General features: G+C 43.4%; 1 long non-coding RNA gene across 1 annotated transcript; it reads right to left on the reverse strand.

The window, feature by feature from the left end:
• Nucleotides 1-13,241: 13,241 nt before the first annotated feature.
• LOC150012706 (uncharacterized) lies at nucleotides 13,242-21,066 on the reverse strand. The gene is made up of 2 exons (XR_016510776.1): nucleotides 21,022-21,066; nucleotides 13,242-13,451 (listed from the first exon to the last, which is right to left on the reverse strand). It is a non-coding gene; the product is annotated as an uncharacterized LOC150012706 (long non-coding RNA).
• Nucleotides 21,067-21,451: the final 385 nt, after the last annotated feature.

Raw genomic sequence — 21,451 nt, forward strand, 5'->3', positions numbered from 1 at the left:
ATCTGCTTCGCTCCTCACACACGGTGGCTCTGGGTCTCCCTCTAATGCCTGCAGTCCGCAGCAGTGTGTAGCCTCAGGTCACTGTGCCATCCCAGGGCGGCTAAACCAAGGGAAGGCTACCTCTGCGATCTCACAGGGCAGTCTTTCCCGACTTGCCGCGCTGTGTGTGTGTTTGTTGGAGCGAATGGAAATGGCAAAGTGGGGAAAGGTCTCCTTGTACAAATGCAGTATATTAGGTCCGGAAGCCTGGTGAGCTTTTCAGGTGTGTATTTCAGGTCATGGCTCTCAGGAAGTGAGTGCTGAGGGGCAAACTCTAACTTGCTTGTATTCCTGGGGCACTAAGGTGTCATGTTTTTCATTCACGTCTGAAGATCTATGCAGATGCCCTTATGTAACTGATCAGGAAAGAAGGGTACTTACAGCAGGGATTCCTTCCATGTCTGCCCACTATCTCCTGCTACATCCGGCAATGAGAGTCTCCTGAGAGTCATGACCTCAGGCAAAGCTGCTCTACGTTCATTCTCTCCTCCCCTTTCTAGGAAAACACCTTTAACTCTTCAGAGCTCAGATGACAGGTGTCCTTGTGATTCCTTTCTGCAGGCGAAAGCGTCTAAGGACTAAGGGGACTGAGACAAAGTGAAGGCAGATGTGTTCGGCAGCAGAATGAGTCACGCTCGCCACGGCTGGTAAACATGGATATTCTGCCACATCGGTGCCTCCATTCCTTGTAAGAGACCTTCTCCTTCTGCCTCACGGGGACAGTTTCAAATATTTGTCCCCAGTGTCCTTAAATTTCACAATAATGTCATTTAGTATGAAACTCATTTGAACTTCATTTTGGGGGGAACTCAATATATCTTTTTAATCTGGAAACTCATAAACCTCATTTATGGGAAACACTCCTGATTTTTAAATTGAGATATTCACATACCATAAAGTCACTATTTAAGGTGTATAGTTCAATGGCATTTAGTATATTCACAAGGTTGTACAACCACAACAGCTCTTTAGTTTTAGAATGTTTTTATTCGCCCACGAAGAAACCCTTAACTCCTTAGCTCCCCATACCTTCCTCCCACCAGTCCCCAGTGGCCACTAACCTGCTCTCTATCTGTGTAGACTTGCCTGCTCTGGACATTTCTGTGAATGGAAACACACCGGACTTTTGTGTCTTGCTTCCCACACTGAGCATCATGTTTTCAGAGTTCATCTATGCCACAGCATGGATCAGTATTACTTCTTTTTATGGTGAATACTATTCCATGGCATGGATACAGCCTACTGTATTTATGCAGTTGTCCATTGATAGATGTTTGGACTGCTTCCACATTTGGGGTCTTATGTGTAATACTGCCATGAAAATTTGTACACACATTTTTGTGTGGCCACATGTTTTCAGTTCTCTCAAGTAGATACAAGTAGAATCGATGGGTCAAATGGTAATTCTGTTTGACTTTTAGTGAAGCTGACAAACTAGCTTTCCAGAGAAATTGTACCATTTTCAATCCCATTGATTATTTTAAGAATAATTTCCCTTCTGTTTGCAACTATAAAGATTGATCAGTAACAAACACAGCATCCTTAATAAATTACCCCCCCCCAAAAAGGTTATAGTGTCACTTATACATAATATAGACTTCCAGTCAGGGCACTGTGCTCTAGAATGGCTGTGTCTTTCTGGGCAAACCACCATCCCAACTTTCCTGGACAATCCCAGACAATCAGAGCAGCTGTTCACCTACTGTGACAGCACCTCCCATCACCAGTGACAGTAGACCTGTTGGGGGTGTTTCCAAGTTTGTGTACCTGCCACTGTCAAGTACTACACTCATATTTCTGTTCATCAGAGTGCTCGCAGCCCATGAACAGAGCCCAACAGTCTCTCCACCTGGAAGCGACAGGTAGTGACCCATAGTTTTACCTGGATTTTATTAGACTAAGGTATAATGGGGTCACCTGAACACCCCGGGGCCTGAAAGCCCCTTATTTCCTGAATGGCACCTTCACACACAGCCCCCCAGGCATTGCTGTCAATTGTGTTTCATTCTTTAATGACGTGACCTGCTTCCCATTAATGACTCGGCCTAGTCTGGGCTTGTGACCCGTGCAAAGTGGGTGGTTCCCAGCAGCCTGAGCATGGCTCTCCCAATAGAGGTAAATTCCTTCTCATGCTGAGAGAGCCTGAAGAAGCTGAAGCTCCAGGAAAACCTTGGCACTGAGGGCCAGGCATGCTCAGGCCAGGCGGGAACACTGGTGGCAGAGAGCCAGGGCTCCTCACTGACCCAGCAGGTCTGCTCAGGGATGCGGTGACACTGCAGGGCACGGCCTCGCTCTGCGTGTTACTTGAACTCTCTTTCGTCACCTTTCATCAACTGAGCGTGAGGATAAGGTGGGGACAGGGTGTGGAGAAGGAAGGGAAGATGGAGTCCGCATCCAGGACTTAACTGAGCATCTATTAGAAATCCATCCACTATAAAATGCTTGTGGCCTGAGATGGGGAATGATCCTGTACCCAGCGGGGAGATAAGCCAGCTCAGCAGCTGCAGTTTCCTTTTGGGGACAATCTTTCTCAGCTGGCCCCGATCTGCAACCATGCCTCCCTCCGTCTCTCTGTTTAGTGTACACTGCCCCTCAGCGCACACTGCCCCGCAGTGCACACACATGCACCTGCTCTAACGTGCACACATGCATGCATGCTTACTTGCCCAAGCCAAACTTATTCTTTTTAAATACCAAGTTCATTCTCTCCTTAAGCCAAGAAGTGGTGCAATTCTGTTCAAAACGACACAGTGAGTTTGCTGTGCTGTCTGGGCACCGCTGCTGTGGGAAGAAGAGGGTGAGGAGGACAGGCCTGACATGACAAGCCTGGAGTTTAAAAGGAGGAGAGAAGGAGTTCAAATAACTTCCCTGGCCGAGCTGTGACAGCCACAGGGAAGCAGCCACGTGGTCCTGGGCCAGAGGTGCCACCCTCAGCTGGCCGCTGTCCCTGACCCTTTCAGAGGCAGAGTCCATGAGACAACACGTGTTGAGAAAAATAATTTTATTTTCAGAAGCATCCCACTGAGAGAGGACCCCAGGTTGCCACCAAACATGCACGTTATACGGATGTAGGAACACACGCTCAACAGCCCTGATGCGCTCAGCACGCCACAGAAGGAAAGTGAAAATAGCCCTTACATATAGACTACAGAGATATATGTGCATGTGGACACACGTGCACACACTCCTTTATTGACTGCCATGCAGTTTCCCTCTTGTCCGCCCGGTCTTCACGCGCACACACCATCTGTCTAGAACCTTCTCCGGCCCGCAACATTTCTCGGGCTAACTCCACTTCGTCTTCAGATATCTGAGTGCACGTGACCCCCTCATGAATTCCATGTGGAGTGTGACCCCCACGGACTCTGAAGGCTCATGATACAGGCCTATCACTGTGGCACGTGGCTGTCACTGTGGTTGGCTGCTCTGCTCAGGACAGAGGCGAGGATTTTCATCTGAGTCCATGATGCCTGTCTAAGTGCTTGTTATAACTTCATGTCCGATAGATGCAGGTGTGAGGGTCTGCGCCAACATGAAGGAGCTTGTGATCTTCAAGGGTCAGACCTGACCCCGGAATCTTCTGGAATCCTCCCAACAGCCTAGTCTGGTAGTTGTTGCCTCTCAGTCCCAAGTGTTTAGTTACTTGTGACACAAGGTTATTTACGTCACAGGTGGTCTGTCTCAGAAGCCCAGGTTTCTTCTCCTGTAACCGTCCATCTCCACAGGACAAATTGGCCTCCCAGTGACTGAAAAGATAGAGGGGCATGTGTGAGGAGCTGACCAGGGGTGGACTCCTGAGGTGGAGCCCTTAAGGGTGGGCACGGGGGGGTGGGTCCTGGGTTTGGTTTCCTGGGAATAAGTCCCTGGAGGTGGCCCCTGTGGATGAGCTTCTGGATCCCCAAGGGCAGTAGGGCTCCATCAGTCACCTCCAGGCCACACGGTCTTCTTCACTGGTTCCTAAGACTCTAAGTAATTCCCTCCATGAAGCATTTTCCTTAACTATCCAATGTGATTTATGGTTCCTGGTGGTTACACAAGGGAAGAGAGTATTTGAAAGAAGGTGTTGAGAGCCCTCATGTTCTTACCACTGAATAGGAGCGTGTGGGTCGAGAAGGAGAAGGTGTTGGATATTTTAGGGGATGCTGTGAGTGTGGAGAGAACCAGAGAGATGGGGAAGCACAGACCCCCCAACATGTTTGTGTGTTGTTTCCTGTGAAGGGGAAGAAAGAAGAAGGCAAAGTGATCAAAGGAAAGGCTCTTGTCTGTGTTGTGTTTACAGGGCAGATCAGGACATGTGATGCACACAGGAGTGCAGGAAGGTGAGTCTGGTGACATGGGGACCTGAGCAGGGAGGGGGAAGTGAGACGCAGACTATGATGGACTTCAGCTGTGACACAGCAAAGGAGAGTGTGGCTGTAGGTCCCAAAGGTGGGAGGGAGTGTGGGCAGGAGTGGGGCTGCTACCTGCTGTGTGGAGCGAGCACCAGGCCACTGTGTTAACATCTCAGCACCACTGTCCACGTGGCTGACGTGAAGAAAGACCGGAGCTCTGCAAGCGTGCGCGCCCTCTGCGCTCAGGAGTTGCTGGTCTGGGTGGGACGCATCTCTCTCATCTGAATGACGCTGGTTCAGGGGGCACAGCTGGCCCCAGGCCTCCAGCCACGAGCTCCAGACCCAGGTAAGAGCAGGACAGGCATCTGGGCTGCCGATCAGGGCCAGCTCTGTCCGCGGGCTCCCTGTGCTCACGGCCAGAGCCTTTTGGACTGCCGCCCATCTGTCAGAGGCCCTAGAGTCATGAGGTTTCCCAGCAGGTGTCTGGGCTAAGCCACCGCTGCTTTGCATGCTGCGTGCCCTCCCCCACTTCTCTAAGAGGCTGCAGTCACAGGTGCATATGGCCCGGGCAGGACAATGCACCTCTGACCAGATGCAGCGTTACCTCCCACGCCTGTGATGGGCACGCTGCTCCTGCCTGGATGGCCTCATTCGATTAGTGTGGCCTTGCTTCAGGTCACTGAGCTGTTTGCACCCTCCACACCTCTCAGGGGTGGTGGCCGCATGGCCTGCAGCTCACAGCAACATCTGGAACTGTAGGGAGAGCTCGCCCCGGCCCTTACGGGGGAGCCAGCAAGGGGAGGTGAGCAAAGGAAACAGATGCTGCAGATGGAGTGCGTGTGCTGTTACTCACACGGCCTTGGCTTCTCTGGGGCTTTTCTTTATTTACTCTCCTGCAGCAAGTTTAAGTCTGAGAAGTTCCTTTAAAACAACGTGGCCAGATCATTTCTCTGGACACTGGGGTCATCAGGAGACCCGATTCCACCTATTTGGGAGAAAAACTGGGCATCCCACCCAGAGCTGGGTACAAGGGTGCATGTGGCCTCTATAGCTCTTTTGTCTGGGCCCCAGGCCATGCCAAGCCCAGTCCCCCTGGTTCTCATGACCTGGAGGCTCTGGAGGTGGGTGTGATGCCTTCGCTTTATATAAATGATGAGCTTTTAATAAATAATACGAGAAGATGACCAGGCGTTGAGTTACATATCGGGGCTGCTCTCAGCCTTCTGGAATTCCCTGGAATCACATCTCCAGGTCTCCCAGGCCAAGCCCAGGAGACTTGAGCTCTTCCCCAACGATCCCCAGCACCCTGCTCTACCCAGGAAGCTCGGTCAGAGGCAGCCCCGGCCCAGACAGGGGTTTCAGCTCTCATTGTGCCAAGTCATTTCTCAAGCGATGGAAATAGGTCATATATTGAGGATTCATATCAAGAGTTCTTGACTTCATGTAGGAAAGATTTTACAACAGGAGTCCCGGTGACCGTGAGAATACAGTTATTAAAGCAAAACAAGGAAGGGCTTAACATAGAAGAAGCAACAGGAGAGCCTAGGCTGGGCTGCCTTAGCTCACTGGGAAGTCAGAAAAAAAGGGGTTTTGGGGACAGGTTCAGGGGAACAGCCTGGGACAAGCCGCCAGATGCCCACTGCCTTAGAGTTAGGAGACGTGTGCCTGTGAAGAAAGAAGTGGGAGGTGGGAATGGCTTATGACAGGCCAGGGACAAGGTGCTGTCACCATACCAATCAGAGACAAGAGAGGACATCAGTGGTCGGGCACTGCAGGCTTATAGGGTAACAGTGTTGAAAGCCTTCGCAGGAGATAAATAAAGTCATCCCCAGAAGACATGGTGTGGAGCCTGCAGAGCTCATGGGGTGACTGTCCCAGGTGCCAACAGGAGTTATGGGGGAGGGGTTAGGGCAAAGGATACCTACTGGCACCCCTGTTGCACTTGGTGCTGTGGAAGAGAAGGGCCCTGTGGTCAAGACAAACCGACAGGCAAGAGTTATGGGCCCAGACATATGTCTCAATCCAAAGGTAGGCAGTGGATTGTTGGGATCCCCAAGCCCTGACCCACCCGCTCACGGTTCTGAGGCAGGAGACAGTCAGGAGCGAGGGAACTCTGGGAGTGCCCCAGAGCGTGGACAATGGACATCGATAAGGAACAGAGACGCTGTTCTAAGACTGGTTGTCCTCCTTTCTGGAAAAGTGCTGAATCCTGGTGAGTCATGACTGCACCTGCACAGAAGAGGCTACATGACCCCTGGTTCATCATAATAGCATTATAATAAATTAATATTGTTGTCCATGTCTCCCCCAGTGGGCAATCAAGGAAAATCATGGAAGACCACATGTGCAGTAGCTTCAAAGTAATATAAGTACCTGTATTTGCAAAATAAAGACCTGCCAAAACTAGTCAGGAAATATCTGTCCTGTAAGGATGGACTCCCTGCGGCCACAGAGGATCAATCTCTGCTCAGAGTTGACCCACTCCGCTGTTCTGTGGCATGTACTATTGCTTAATAAATCTGCTCTTGCTCTTCCTGCTTGCTATAAACTCTCTGTGTGTTTGGTAACCTGTGCCCCCCTGTGACAGTTTCAGTGACTTACCCCAGATCAGCTCTCTTCTTTCCATCTAGTCCCACACACTCCCACAAAAGTGCTTGGGGAGTGGAGGGGCAGGGTGGTGTACAGGACTGGAGAGCACCCCAAAAAAGGAGAACAGGGACAGGGGCACACACGGGTCCCAGGCACTGGAGGGTTCTTAGTCAATTTCAAAGAAAGTACTTCCAGTGGCCTGGACCCGCACAGGAGCGAGCGTGCTGCCAGGATGCCCTGGCCAGGCCCAGGCCCAGAGAGGGACTGTCCAGGAAGGCACAGCACTGTGTTGGGGGCGGAGGGGTCCTACAGCCCAAGACCTGGGCAGGAGCCAAACTTTCCTGGGTCTAAGTTGTGCTTAGATCTGTAACCACTCATGGGGTCAGGATAAAACCGTGAAGGGAATCTGGTGCCCTGATTGTCATAGCAGCCTGCGGCCACTAATAAACAAATCAGTAACCGTGTGTGCGCGTGTGCATGTGTGCATGCATGCGTGTGTGTGTGTGTGTGTGTGTGTGTGTGTGTTGGGAGTGAATGGGGAGGAGAGGGACTGATTTATGTACACAGTATAATATATTAAGTACTACTGTCATTCTGACAAATGTCTATAACTACAGACTGAGCTAAATCTAGCTTCTGGGTTTCCTACTGCAGGCACTGTGCACCACCTACATTTGCACACTTCCCAGTCAAAGTTATAAACAGGAGGTATTTGTGACTGGCCATCACTGGGCCTTGAACCACACTTTCTGACTGTCAGCTGTGACTGGGCTGATGGGTCTCCCCTGGGTCACAAGTCTGTGCCTCTGCATGAATGGGAGCTAATGACTGAAAGAGGACAGTTTTACTGTCCTTTCTGTGAGGGGACCTTTAAACCTGCCATGGCCTTCCTGGGTTTCCTGGGTCATGCCCAGTTCTGCAGCTAAAGGGCTGCGCTATTTCTCTTGGGTGCTAAAACTTCACCCTGATACAGCAGCACCTCCAGGAACATGTCACCTACCATTGAGTGTCCCTCCATCGCACTGACTTCCAAACTCAAGGGCTGAGCCACAAGACTGGCGTTCATGGTGTCGGCCTGAGGTCAGCCTCCAAAGCCGCAGGAGCAGACTCACCTGGATGGGGGCAGGGCTTTTGTCAGGTAGGAAGAGGGAGAGTAAGGTTCAGAGGACTGTTACGGTAGATTCTAAAGCTAGCGTTCTGGAACCTGGGAAAATGAGTCAAAAGAGGACCAAGCAACAAATATAAAAGCTGACAGTGAGAAACTCGGAGAAAACATTGAGAAAAAGTGGAAGATGCTAACAGAGAACTGGAAAATATTTGTTTTTACTTTTTACTCCTACGATGAACACAATTCAACTTCGTACCAGAGATTGTGATGATACTGAGAAGAGGGGCCAACAAACTGGTTAAAAGACATTGGAGTCAGAGAGTAAACAGCCAAAAAGTTATCAGTGCTAAAAATTTTCTGGGCTACTCAACCCAATTACTAACTAACAAAAAGGATTATTTCAAAATGATCAGCAACATGCTCAATAACAAATGGACCTATAGATTGGAATTACTTTTAGAAAAAAACCTTTGGAGGACAAGTAAGAGTAGTTCATAAGCTATTCTTATATTCTACAAAAAATATTTTAAAAAGTAATATATTAAGAGTGAATGGGAAAAAGTAAGAGATGGAAGCTATACAGGTATTTTCATATCACTCTGTGGAGCACACACACTATTAAAAACAAAACCAGAAAACACACACAGAGTTGGCGTCTGTCATCAGGATCAATGAACAAGCAAGTGACTGCTTGTGTCAGGATCTGAGACACAAGACACAGATTATACTCACATTATGTTAAAAAAAAAAAAAAAAAAAAAAAGCACCAGAGCCGTTAAAGATTAAAACAAAAAGAGATGAAAGGGGAGACAGATGTATGCAGGGTGAGGGCAAGATTTCAATCCTCACGGGTTTGGTTTCCTAGGGGTGCACTCTAAATAAAGAGAAGCATGTTTGCAAAGGATGCCACTGAGGGCTATAAAATGGGTTTTTACATGAAGATACTTGCTCTAAACAAGAAAGGGCTGACCAAAAGAAGAAAAACAAGTATCTACAGAGGGGAACTCGTGAACAGCTCTGCTCCCCCCTGCCCCACCCCGATTTCCTTGGTTTCGTGGTGGTGTTACTTTTGACACTTGTATGTTATAAAACAGGATTCCTGGGGAGCCCACTTGTACACATGTTGCTCCTGGCTCTCATGGTTGACTGTTTATTCACAATCTCTTGTCTTAATTCCTGAGTCATCAAGATGGAAATTCAGGCAAGAAGAAAGAGCAATTCTTGTGCTTTTCTAAGGAAACATTGACAAACCCAAGATCACGGAGGTTGTAATATTTCTTCTAAGAGTTTTACCATTATAAGTCTTATAGTTAGATTTATTTTTTGTTTTGTGTGTATATTTACTTTTTTATTCATTTCTCCAGATATATACATTGGACAGATGATTATAAATGGAATTATTAATGAATATAAACACTTATATTATTTTTGATGTATGCTTTAAACTTGATTGTGAGGAAGGCTGTACCAACTCATACCCTTTAGAGCAGGTTATGGGAATAAAATTTAACTGAACTCATATTATTTATGAATTATTTATCCTTCTTTTCTTTCCACCTTTAGTGAGAGCTAACTAACATCATTGAGTGAGGTTAAGCTGTACAATGTGATGATCTGATACACATATATATTGTAAAATGTTTACCATAGTGAGATTACTCGGCACATCTTTAACCTCACATAATTGTAATTTCTAAAACATATTTCCAATTACCAAAAAAATGTTTTCTTTCCAAAGGAAGTGAAGAGAATGTTAAAGACCCTGGATTCTTCATGAAGAAAAATGTGGAAAGAACATGATCCCATAAATGACAGTGGGCAGATTTCAAACACTTCATCTAAAGAATGAGAATGCTAACAACTAGTCAAAATCAAAGCACTCAGAGAATAATGTTCTGGTTGTCATTAGGCTTCTCTGTACGCATTTAGTTATTTAGCAGGATATTACTTACTGCATTAACTACCAAAGATACGTTCCGTAATGAGAATGTAAATTACATCCCAGAAAATAGTATTTCCCCTCAAGGGACTGAGAAACTAAATTACATAGATTTTGGTCTTCAAAGACCATCAGAAGTTACGATATAGACAAAAGCCAGGCCAAGAATGAATTTGCCACCGTGTGTATTTATAAAAGAAAGCTATTGATCACTACCATGCAATTTGAGGGGCACCGGGGATGCAGAAGCCACTGTTAGAAGCAGCAGTCAGGAGTCTGCGCAGTGCACATGACAGTCTAGAGAGCACGCAACAACAGTTCAGCATGGTTTGAGGTGTATTCCGATGAAGCCTTGAAGGGTCTGCACGGCTTAGAGAAAAATTTTCACATCACTTTCCTATGGTAAGAATGAGAAAAGCATCACCTGACGTGAGGAGCTGGCCCACACTCTCCACTCTGTCTCAGATAAACATGGACAACTTCCTGGAACATCAACATCAGACAAGGCCCTTCTTGTAACATGATGGCTCAAGACACAAACGAGACCTGTCCACAATCACTTCTGAGCACGGACAAAACAGGCTGCAGTCTGCTCTGCCTGCTCTGCTCAGGTGAGATATCCTCAGTCTTCCATCTGGGATGCAAAGCAGAAGCGCATTCCCAAGCCAGCGGGGAGCTGACTTATATAGGGAGATGCCCCTGCCCCTAATCCCTGATTGATCCATCCTCAAGCAAATGAGGACTGCAAATCCTCACAGTTTGATTGGTCCAAAAAGCAGTGTCCTGATTGGTTGGAGTGGAGCCACCCTGATTGGTCAGTGAAGATGCTAATTGGGAGGGGACGTAGCTGCACAGCTCTCATTGGGCGGGGAAAGTCTCCGTCCTATTGGCTGAAATACAATTCTAGGAACTCCTTTATAAGGGTTGGCTCAACAGACAGAGACGCGGTGCAGGCAGGCAGTTGGTTCAGGGTGGGAGGCACTGAGTGCAGAGCAGGAGGCAGACAGCTTAGTGCCGTCTTCTTCCCGAAGCATGGTTTGTGTGAGAGGCCCCTGCTTAGAAAGAGCTTCTAGGCCCTGGTTTTAAATTGAGGCCAGTTAACCACCAGGATCCCCTCTTGGTAAGTATCTTCTTTCTAAGGGTTGTTAATAATGTGGAGCAGTGTGGATAAAATGTCTTTCTGGTCAGAGATCTTTAATATGTTATATCCCTCACAGGAGAGGGATTTCCCAAGATGTAGTTAACATCACATCTGTACAGCCAATACTTCTCCTTACCTTAGAAGACATAATATATTGCTCTGCTTTACTTTTAATAGTGGTGAAATTCTGCAGGACATGTGATGTCCTCAAAAAAACTGACACACTGTTAGAGTGACATCAACAGGACACGGGGTGTTGGCATAAAACACAGCGGTGGCACCAATTCAGACGCATCCTTGGGCACCAAGTTTAATAGGCCTTGTCATAACCTACAGAGAGAAAGGGAGCACACACTCGCAGAGCCTTTCAGGCTAATTTTCAGTAATTAAATCCACCAGGGAATTGTAAACACAGGGATGTGACAGAAGCAAATTGACAGAGATTTCTACAGTGATCTCCTATATATTGTTATGATGCATAGAAGAAATTAGAGTCTTTAAACTATAAAACGTATTCATGGAGTCTTTATCTTTGCCACTTCTCTGTTAATAAGAAAAATGTTTTATAATGGTCTTTTCCAGAGTGTATAAGGATAAGACGGTGACCAGAGATCTATCCAGGCAAGTCTAGGGCATCCCTCCTGTACCTACCCTTTGTTTTAGGTGTAAATGTGGATGTTTTTTCTCTTGTGAATGTTATGTGTGTAAGTGTGTAAGTGTTGTGTGCTCCCACAGAATCAGTATAGAACACAGAATGTGGTCTATTTATATTTATTAAGAGAATAGTAGGGTACATTTCTTAAGCATACATTTTTAAATGGGTTGTTGAGTAGAAAAGGAGAATACTATTTCCAGAAAGTATCTAATGATGATGGTGGGACCCTTACTGCTTGAGATATTTTGATTCAATTCTGGCCAGGTTGCTATAGACATTTGGGGATTGGACCTATCAAGCATCTATAACACTCCTTCCTTGTGCCCTGATTTGGAAGAAATGGATGAAAAAGATGATTTTATAAAGATCATCTTCTTGTTTCTGTGTAACTGTCACGGAAAATGCTTTCATTTACTCCCTTCGTATTTTCAATACCTTCCCAAACCACATCTATTCTTTTCCCTTTTTCTTCTAAGGGTATGCCTTTGGCTGCATTTCTTCAAACAACCCACTGCTGTTGTTTACTTGTCTTTGAACTAACAGTCGTATAGTGCCATCTAGTGTTCAGAGAGCAAAGAGTCCAATGCAAGCGATTCTAACAGGTTTCTTCAATTCCTGAAACTGGCGATGTTGAGTTTGGGCCGTAAAGAGATCTGAGGAACAATTATTATTCAATGTATTGATTGAATCATGTCTGCACCTGTATAAATAACTACCTGTTCCAGGAGAAAAGATGAGACTTACTGAAAAATTCAGTACTTACTAAACAATAAAAGAGATTTTTCTAGTTTTTACGTAGAGCTTTTAATCATGAGTCACTGTAACTCACATGATCAAACCTTCTTGTAGAAGACTCTTTTTAAAATAAATGATATATCTTCTACAGACTTTTGGAGTAAAATTAGATATTTATTTTTCATGGGTAACATTGCTTAATAGACTAAGTTGAAACATTTTGGAGAGACTACATTAGAATGTGTTCTGACTTTTGATACCCTGGTTGAAAACATCCATACCCCCTAGGTCTTTGTCAGCTGTCCATTTGGGCGGTATCTGCAGATGTGTGCTGGGGGGAGTGGGCGGTTTCTGCCAGTAAACAGACAGAGCTGGACTGGACTAGCACCAGGAGGAAAACTCCATCCCTGACTCAGAGCCAGCGGCCACTGTAGGGAGTGGCAAGAGACAAGATGGCCTCTGGGGACACCAAAATTAATCAGTGTGTCAGAGATCAGATAATGGTGAAATTGAATATTAGGTCCCTATCCTATAGTGTTACAACTGGGGGGCTTTTATATATAGTTTGTATGATTGTGCTGTTTCTTTACACTGTAGAGAAGAACAGAGAGGAATGGTAACAATTGACCATGTGCTGTGGAACTTGCCCTGAACTTTTGACATCATAATGACCCCCTTGGGATTTTGTAGGAAAACAGAACTCAACAGGGCTGCTTCCTTTAATAAAACTCATGAGCATCCACTTCCAGTTAGGAGGGAAACCATGTTCATGGCTCCAGGGAATGGAGTAATGCTCAGATAGGATCGCTATGGATCAGGGAAGGTGATTGAGACAGTGGGATGTGGTCTTCCCCTGCTTCCTCCTCTCTGGGTCATTCTGCTACAGAATTCGGGTCTCCAAAAATCCCCAGAGCCTGCGGGAAAGGAAACAGCTTTTAAGTTGCCTTCACATGCCTGTGGCTAGTGGCTAGTGTCTTTGTTACGCAAATGACTTTCGTTCTTCCAAGGCCCCAAAAAGATGGGAGGGGTTTTGGACCATGGGATGGTTCAGAAAGAGCACACAGAGCTTGCGTAAGAGTCTGTGAATGGTCATAACTGGTTATGATGCCCACTGCGTCACAGGACGCAGTCAGGGATTTTTTAAAAAGCGGCAGGCATTTTAGGAAAGAGAGATCTCTATGCGGCTTTGAAAGGAAAGGGAGAACTTCATGCGGTTTACAAGGAGACTGGGAACCCCACGTGGTTCTGCATTAAAAGCTGGAGGGCACCACAAGACAGGAAAAAGCTCTCCAATCGGGATCGAATGATTGGGAGCTGCCGGTAAAGCTGAACCGTGTCTGGAAAGTGGAAAGACTGTATCTCTGACTTTTCTAAAACTAGCCTGGTTTGGTAAGGGGAGGCAGAACTACGTGTTTGTGGGTGTTCTAAAGAATTGTGGGTGTTTAAAGAAAACAAGACTTAACAGCAGAAATCCGCAAATAATCTAAATCTATATAACTATTATATAAACAATTCTTTTTCTTTTCGCTAAACTCTGGTGTTGAGAGTTATGCCTCTGGCGACGGGCAATTGGACCCCTAAAAACTGAATAGCCCGTGGGTTCTTTACCCAATGAGTCGTTCCTCCTTTTTGCAACAACCTCTCTGGCCCTTCTCACTATTTTCTAGAAAGATTTCTTTCCTTTACATACCTTGCCTGAATCATTCAGCATCCTCAACCATCACCAAAATCCAGAGGACTGCAGAATCCCTCTCTAGCTCCAACCTCTGTTTCAAACTCCAGTCCACCTGCCAGCTGGTTGTCTCTGGACTTTTCATCATTTAGAACTGCAAACCTTGCCTCTCCGTAAATGGTCCCCTTTAACCCAAGCTCCAATTCTCCTCCTGGTGCTTCATTTCTTGTTGACGGCCCATGGCTGCCCCTGTGGCTAACTGTTCTGCCCTAACTGGCCCCTTACCGACCCCTTCCTCTTCTTTGCCAGTCATCGGATTTGGAGACTGTAAACTTCTCATGTGCTCCCTTTCCATATCATTATTCTGGCTGCAAGACTCAGTGACATCTCCTCCACGCCTACAGTTCTTCCCTATTTTACACGCCAAGGTCATATTCAGTATCTGCAAGCATGTCTGTCTGTTATGGCATAAACCCCACCCGATCATGATGTGTGATCCTTTCATGTACTGTTGAATCGAGTCTGCTAATATTTTTTGAGCACTTTTGTATTCATTGGGGATATTGGCCTGTCATTTTCTTTTCTTGTGGTGTCCTTGTCCGGTTTTGGTATCAGGGTAATGTTGCCTCGGAAAATGAGTTTGGAAGTCTTCCTTTCTCTTGTATTTTCTCGGAAGAGTTTGACAAGGATAGGTATGAATTCTTTAAATGTTTGGTGGAATTCACCTGTGAAGCTCTCTTGCTCCAAACTTTACTTTGTTGGAGGGTTTTTGATAACTGTTCAATTTTCTTACTAATAGTTGGTCTTTTCAGATTTTCTATATCTCCATGATTCAGTCTTAGAAAGCTGTAAGCTTGTAAGAATTTACTCACTTCTTCTAGGTTGTCCAAAATGTTGGTGTATTAATTGTTCATATGATTCTTTATATTTCTGTAGTATCAGTTGTAATGCCTCATCTTTCATTTCTAATTTTATTTGAAACCTCTCTCTTTTCTTGGTGAATCTAGTGAAAAATTAATCAATTTTGGTTATCTTTTCCAAGAACCAACTCTTAGATTCATTGATCCTTTCTATTGTTTTTTTTTTTTTCTTTTTTTGTATCTATTTCATTTTTTCTGCTCAGATCGTTATTTTCTTCCTTCTACTGTCGAGCTTCACTTGTTTTTCTTTTTTTCTAGTTCCTTACAAAGTTAGGTTGAGATTTTTCCTGTTTCTTGAGGCAGGCATTTATCGCTAGGCAGTTCCCTCTCAGACTGTTCTGTCTGCATCCCATAAGTTTTCGTGTGTTGTATTTCTATCTTCCTTTGTGTCAAGAACTTTTTTATTTCTCCTTTGATTTCTTTGTTCACACATTGGCTGTACAGTACAATGTTCCTTAATCTCAACATATTTATGAATATTTGTCTTTTTGTCATTGATTTCTAGTTTCATAACATTGTATTATGAATGATGCTTTATATGATTTCAATTTTCTTAAATTTTTAAGACTTGTTTTGGGGCTTAACATATGACCTATCCTAGTGAATGTTCCAGGTGCATTTGAGAGGAATTGTGTATCCTGCTCTTTGGGGGATGGGGTTGTACATAGCTCTTAAACCCCAATACTGTACTGTGTCATTTGAGGCTGATGTTTCCTGATTGATTTTGTGCTTGGATGATCTATCCATTGTTGTAAGTACCGGTATTAAAATCCCCTACTATTATTGTGTTGCTGACTATTCTTCCCTTTAGGTCTGTTAATCTTTGGTTATGTATATTTAGATGCCCCTATGCTGAGGTGCACCTATATTTTATTCTTATATATGGCAGGATTTAACTCGCTATAATTTTGTTAAAAAATTTGCATCTGTGTTCATAAAAACTACTGGTTTTTACTGGACTATTACCTTGGGTTTAATATGAAGGTAATGCTGGCTTCATAAGATGAATATGGAAGAATTCCCTCCTTTTCAATTTCCCAGAACACCTTTGTTAGAAACTCAGCAGAAAAGCCATCTCAGCCTGGAGTTTTCTCTCTGGGATGGATTTAACTTATAGATTCATTTTCTTTAATAAGTATAGGGACCATTCAAAGTATTTATTATTCCTAGGATAGTTTCTGTCTGTATATTAGTTTGCTAGAGCAACCCTAACAAAATACCACAGACCATTTGCCTTCAACAACAGAAAATTTTCTCTGATTCTGGAGACTGGAAGTCTAAGATAAAGATGCTAACAGGGTTGGTTTCTTTGGAGGCCCCTCTCTTGCAGTTGGCCACCCTACTGCTGCCTCTTTGCATAGAAGTTGAGGAAAAGAATCCTGTTGTGCAGGTTTGACCCTTGTGTATCTGTGTCCTAATCCTCTCTTCTTGTTAGGACTTAAGGCAGATTGGATTAGGGCACACCCTGACAGACTACCTCGTTGTCTCCACCCACATTACACTCACAATCCGAGGTGCTGAGGGTTAGGGTTTTAACACACAAATTCTAGGGGCCCACAATTCAGCCCATAAGTGACTTTCAAGACATTTGTGCATTTTTCCAAGTTGATGAATATATGATTATCATTGTTTCTAGTATTTTCTTCTGATTCTTTTAGAATTTATTGGACCTGTAATGATACCCCCTTTTCATTCCTGGTATTAATATTGATAGTAATAATTTGTCCTTTCTTCATGATTAGCCTGGCTTGAGCAAAGGGTGGCAAACTTTTTCTAATTTTTGAATATTTTAAGCATTTTGGCTCAATGCGGTCTTTGTCATCTCTCCTCCTCTTCCTCGCCCCTTTCTTTCTCTTCATTTATCTCCAACCATCCTTTTAAAATAACCCTTAAAAATGACACACACTATTCTTAGCTCACAAGCTGTACAAAATCAGAGTATGAGCCAGATATGACCCACAGGATGTGTTTGCCAACCTCTGGGCTGGACGATTATCAATATTATTCCTTCCAAAATATCATCTTTGGTTTCATTAATTTTCTCTAATCTTTTTCAGTTTACTATTTCCCTAATTTCCACTCTTGTTTTCAATACCCCCCTTCTTTTGCTTACTTTGAGTTTAATTTGATTTATTTTTTGCCACAACTCACTTTCAATTCTTGTACTTTTCCACATTGGGAAGGACCATACTCACACTCAGTATCTGCCAGCTAAAAGTTCCTAGCTTTACAAGCACATGAATAAAAGAAAAGAAACATTGTCAGCCTTTATTGGGGTCACTGTTCAAATTTTCTTTTTTTCCTAATTTCAGCTGAAGGTTGAAATATTGATTTAAAATTTTTCTAATATAGGTACTCAGAGTGTAAATTTTCCTATATATTGCTTTAGTTACATCCTGCAATTTGAAAAGTATTTTCATTTTTGTTCAGTTTAAATATTCTTTTGGTTTTCTTCTCTTAACCACAGGTTATTTGGAAGTGTGCCATTTTCAGGCAATTTGCAACGTTCCATATATTTTTCTTATATTGACTTCTAATTTATTCCATTGTGACAAAAGAATATATGTTGTATAATGTGAATCTATTTAAATTCGTGTGAACTTGTTTTATGTCCCAACATGCTGTATCGTAGTAATGTTTGATGTGCACTTCTAAAAAACATTTATTTGACTGCAGCTGCAGGGAGTATTCTATACATATCCAGTAGTTCAAGTTGAAGTATAGTATTGTTTGTCTTTTAAATTTTTACTAGTTTTTATTTGTCTGCTTGTTCTGTTAATTATTGAGATAAGAGATGTGTGTTGAACTTTACAGCTTTAGTTACGGATGTCTATTTAAACAAGGAATATAAGAACTTTTGCTTTCTGTATTTCAAAGCTCTGATTTTAGGTGCATCAACATTTAGGGTTGTTTTGTCTTTCTGATGAACTGACGTCCTAACATCAGGAAATCACCCCCTTTTTCTCTCATAATATTCTTTATTGAGAAATGTGCTGTTTCTAATATTACTATAGTCACTTCATTTTTCTTTTGATTAGTGTTCCCCTGGTATACCTTTTCCATCCTTTTCATTTTAACCTGTTCCTTGAAGACAGTATATTTTTCCATCTTGCTTTTGTCACCAATCCAACGATTTCTAAATTTTAATTCAGTTGTTTGTAACGTTTAATGCGGTTAACACGATTTGTTTAGATTCATATTTTTTGTTTCCTATTCATCTCATCTGTTCTTTGATCCTTGTATATTTTTATGCTTTCTTTTCAATTAACTATTCTTAATGATTCCATTTATGTCATTTGTTATCCATTGGCTTTATTCTTTTCCCGTGGAGGGTTTTGAATATATAGTGCCTATCTATAGCTTATCACAGTCTACCTTCAAGTCATATTATACCACCTCACATAAACCATAAGAGAGCTACAACAATGTACTCCCTCCTCCTCCTCCCACATCTCTGGCCTTTGTGCTATAAAATCAACAATATATCATTACTTTGGTGGATGCAGTCATTTATATAGAAATAAACTTAAAGATAAGAAAAACTTATAATTTATCAACATACGCACCACTCCCAGTGCTTTCTATTCCTTTGTCCATATTTACATCTTGTATCATTTCCCTTTGTATGAAGGACCTCCTTCAACATTTCTGATAGTATAGGCCTGTTGATGATGAATTCTTTTATCTTTCATATATCTGCCAAATTCATTATTTTGCCTTTGTTTTTGAAAAATATTTTCACTTGGTATAGATTTCTAGGTTAGTGGCTCTTCTACCTTTAAACATACTTTAAAGTATCTTTCAAAAATAAAGATGACGCCTTACTGTCTTCTGGCTTGCATATATTTTTTCTGATGAGAAGTCTGTTGTCATTTCATTTCTGTTCTGTACTTAAGGTTTTTTACTTGTTGCTTTTAAAGTTTTAAATCACTGATTTCAGACATTTTCACTAATATATGTCTCAGCATAAATTTGTTTCTTTTGCTTGAATTTCATTGAGCTTCTTGGATATGCCAGTTTATAGTTTTCATCACATTTGGAAATTTCTCACCTATTAATTCTTCAAATTAGAAGTCCTCTTCTCCTCTCTTCACTTGGGCACTCAAAAAATAAGAATAAAAATTTTCAATAGCTCATTGATGTCTCCTAATATTTTTCTGGTTTTCTTACAATTGCTGTTTCAAAAGTCACTAATTCTTTGTTCTGCAGCGTCAAATCTGTTAATTCCATTTGATTATTTTACAGCTCTAGCATCGTATTTTTCATCTGCAGCAGTTTGATTTTAATTTAACATTCTCAGTCTTTTCCCTACATGCTTGAACATAAAGGTTGTCATAATGTTTTATCATTATATAGATGCTTTAATTTAATAAGAACTAATGTATACAACAGTTGTTTTATAATAACTGCTTCAATGTCCATTGATAGGAATTCTATCTTTGTATCATTTCGAGATGCATATACTGATCGAATCTTGTCCCCATTTTGGGTTGCATTTTCTTGCTTTTTTGTAGGTCTGCTAATATTTAGTTAGACATGAGACACTGAATTTCACCTTCTTATTTGCCATCTGTTTTTGTATTCCTGTGAGTATTCTTGATTGTTCCTCAAGGATGCGGTAACTTGGAAACAGTTTCACCTTCCTGAGGCTTGCTTTTAAGCTTTGATGAGCCAGACTACAGAAACCTTAACTCTAGGGCTATATTTTTATCCCTGCTACTGAGTGCACACCTTAGCACTCAGCCCTATGACTTACGTGGTCTTCCACTCTTTCTGGTGGGACCACACGTGTCTATGAGTCAAAAAATTTTATGCTCCTTTTAGGGGGTTCTTTCTTTGGGCCACAGGTAGTTTCCTTTCCATACTCACTCATGCACTATACTGGAGACTTGAGGAAAATCCTCTGCAGGTATCTGCAGCCATTTGGACAGCTCTCTCCTCTCTCCGATTGTGCCCTGCGTACCCACGTCACCTTGGCCTGCCCTGGATCTCAACTATGGCTCAACTAAGGGCGACCTCAGCATAAGATGCGGGCTGGAATCCTTCAGTCGGTCAGGGGGAACCTTGGGGCTCACCTTCCCTGTTTCTCCTCCCTCAGTTATAACTAGCCTGTCTTGTCTGCATCCAACCAATGGAAGCAATTGCTTCATCCATTTTGTTTGACTTTCAGTAGCTTTTTTGTAGGAGTTGGTTATTCCATGTTGGCTGCTAGTAGAAGTTCTTCATCAGAAATAAACCTGCTGCATTCATCATCTGTCAGAGTGCTTTATGTTTACATTTTAAAACAAGACTAGTTATTATTATTATTATTATTATTATTATTATTAGAATGCTTCCCTCTAGGGCAGTTACCTCCTTTTGCACCACAGTATACTTTAGAGATACAATTACATTATCATTAACAGGGGTTTCTGATTGTAATGATTCCCTTCCAATAGGGCAGGATGGTATGGTTTAAAAATGGCCTTTAAGAGATTCTAATATGCAAAACTCTCACATTTCTACTATTTCCTTCTTATATACAATATGATCAAAGGAGTAATCTTTGTACTTACTTCTAAATGTTAGAAATAGTTCTTAATTATAATCAACATTTTGCCTCCACTAAAACAACCTAAGTTTAATTATTTACCTACTAACATGCCATTTTCTTACCCGGAGCCTTATTATAATCCTGGGACCAAGTTTAGTCGTGAGATGCCTTCATCTGAATGTATCAGTTAATGCTGTTTATAGTTTTTAAGATTTTCAAATATATGTACACAAGTGTGATTCATCACATTTAGAATTTTTGGTAATCTATTTAAGATTTGGGATATTTGGTTGCAAGCCACAGGGATTGGTTTCTTGTGAAGCAAATTGTACTTAACACGCAGAAGAAATGCCACATACTTGAGGAGAAAGCTGAAGGAGCAGAGACCCAAGGGGCACTGACGCACGCCCTCCTCACTACGAACTCGTCGCTCCCACTGTCCTGAGCTGTTCCGGGAGCGGCTCATCAGACTGACCCAGTGTCGGCAGCGTCTTGACAACGACGTTCAGGAGAGTGACCGAGTCCCACCAGAAGGCTCTCCTGTGGGGATCAGTTCATGGTGCAGGTGAGGCTGAGGTACAACTTTGTAAAACACTGTAGCGAGCACAAAAGGAAAGACGCCCATACTGATTAAATGGCGCGTCCCCACTTTCCCGCGCTCACTCACAGGCGGCCCATCGTTGCCTGCGCCTCAGAGACGCCCGTCAGCCCGGCCCCGGGATGCCCAGCGGGCGCCCGCGGAAGCCTCTCTCAGCGTCCGGGGGGGCGCCGGCGGGGGGCGGGGGGAGG

Source organism: Furipterus horrens, unplaced genomic scaffold, assembly GCF_987537825.1.
Source record: "Furipterus horrens unplaced genomic scaffold, mFurHor1.1.pri manual_scaffold_4, whole genome shotgun sequence".
NCBI classification, from domain to species: Eukaryota; Metazoa; Chordata; class Mammalia; order Chiroptera; family Furipteridae; genus Furipterus; species Furipterus horrens.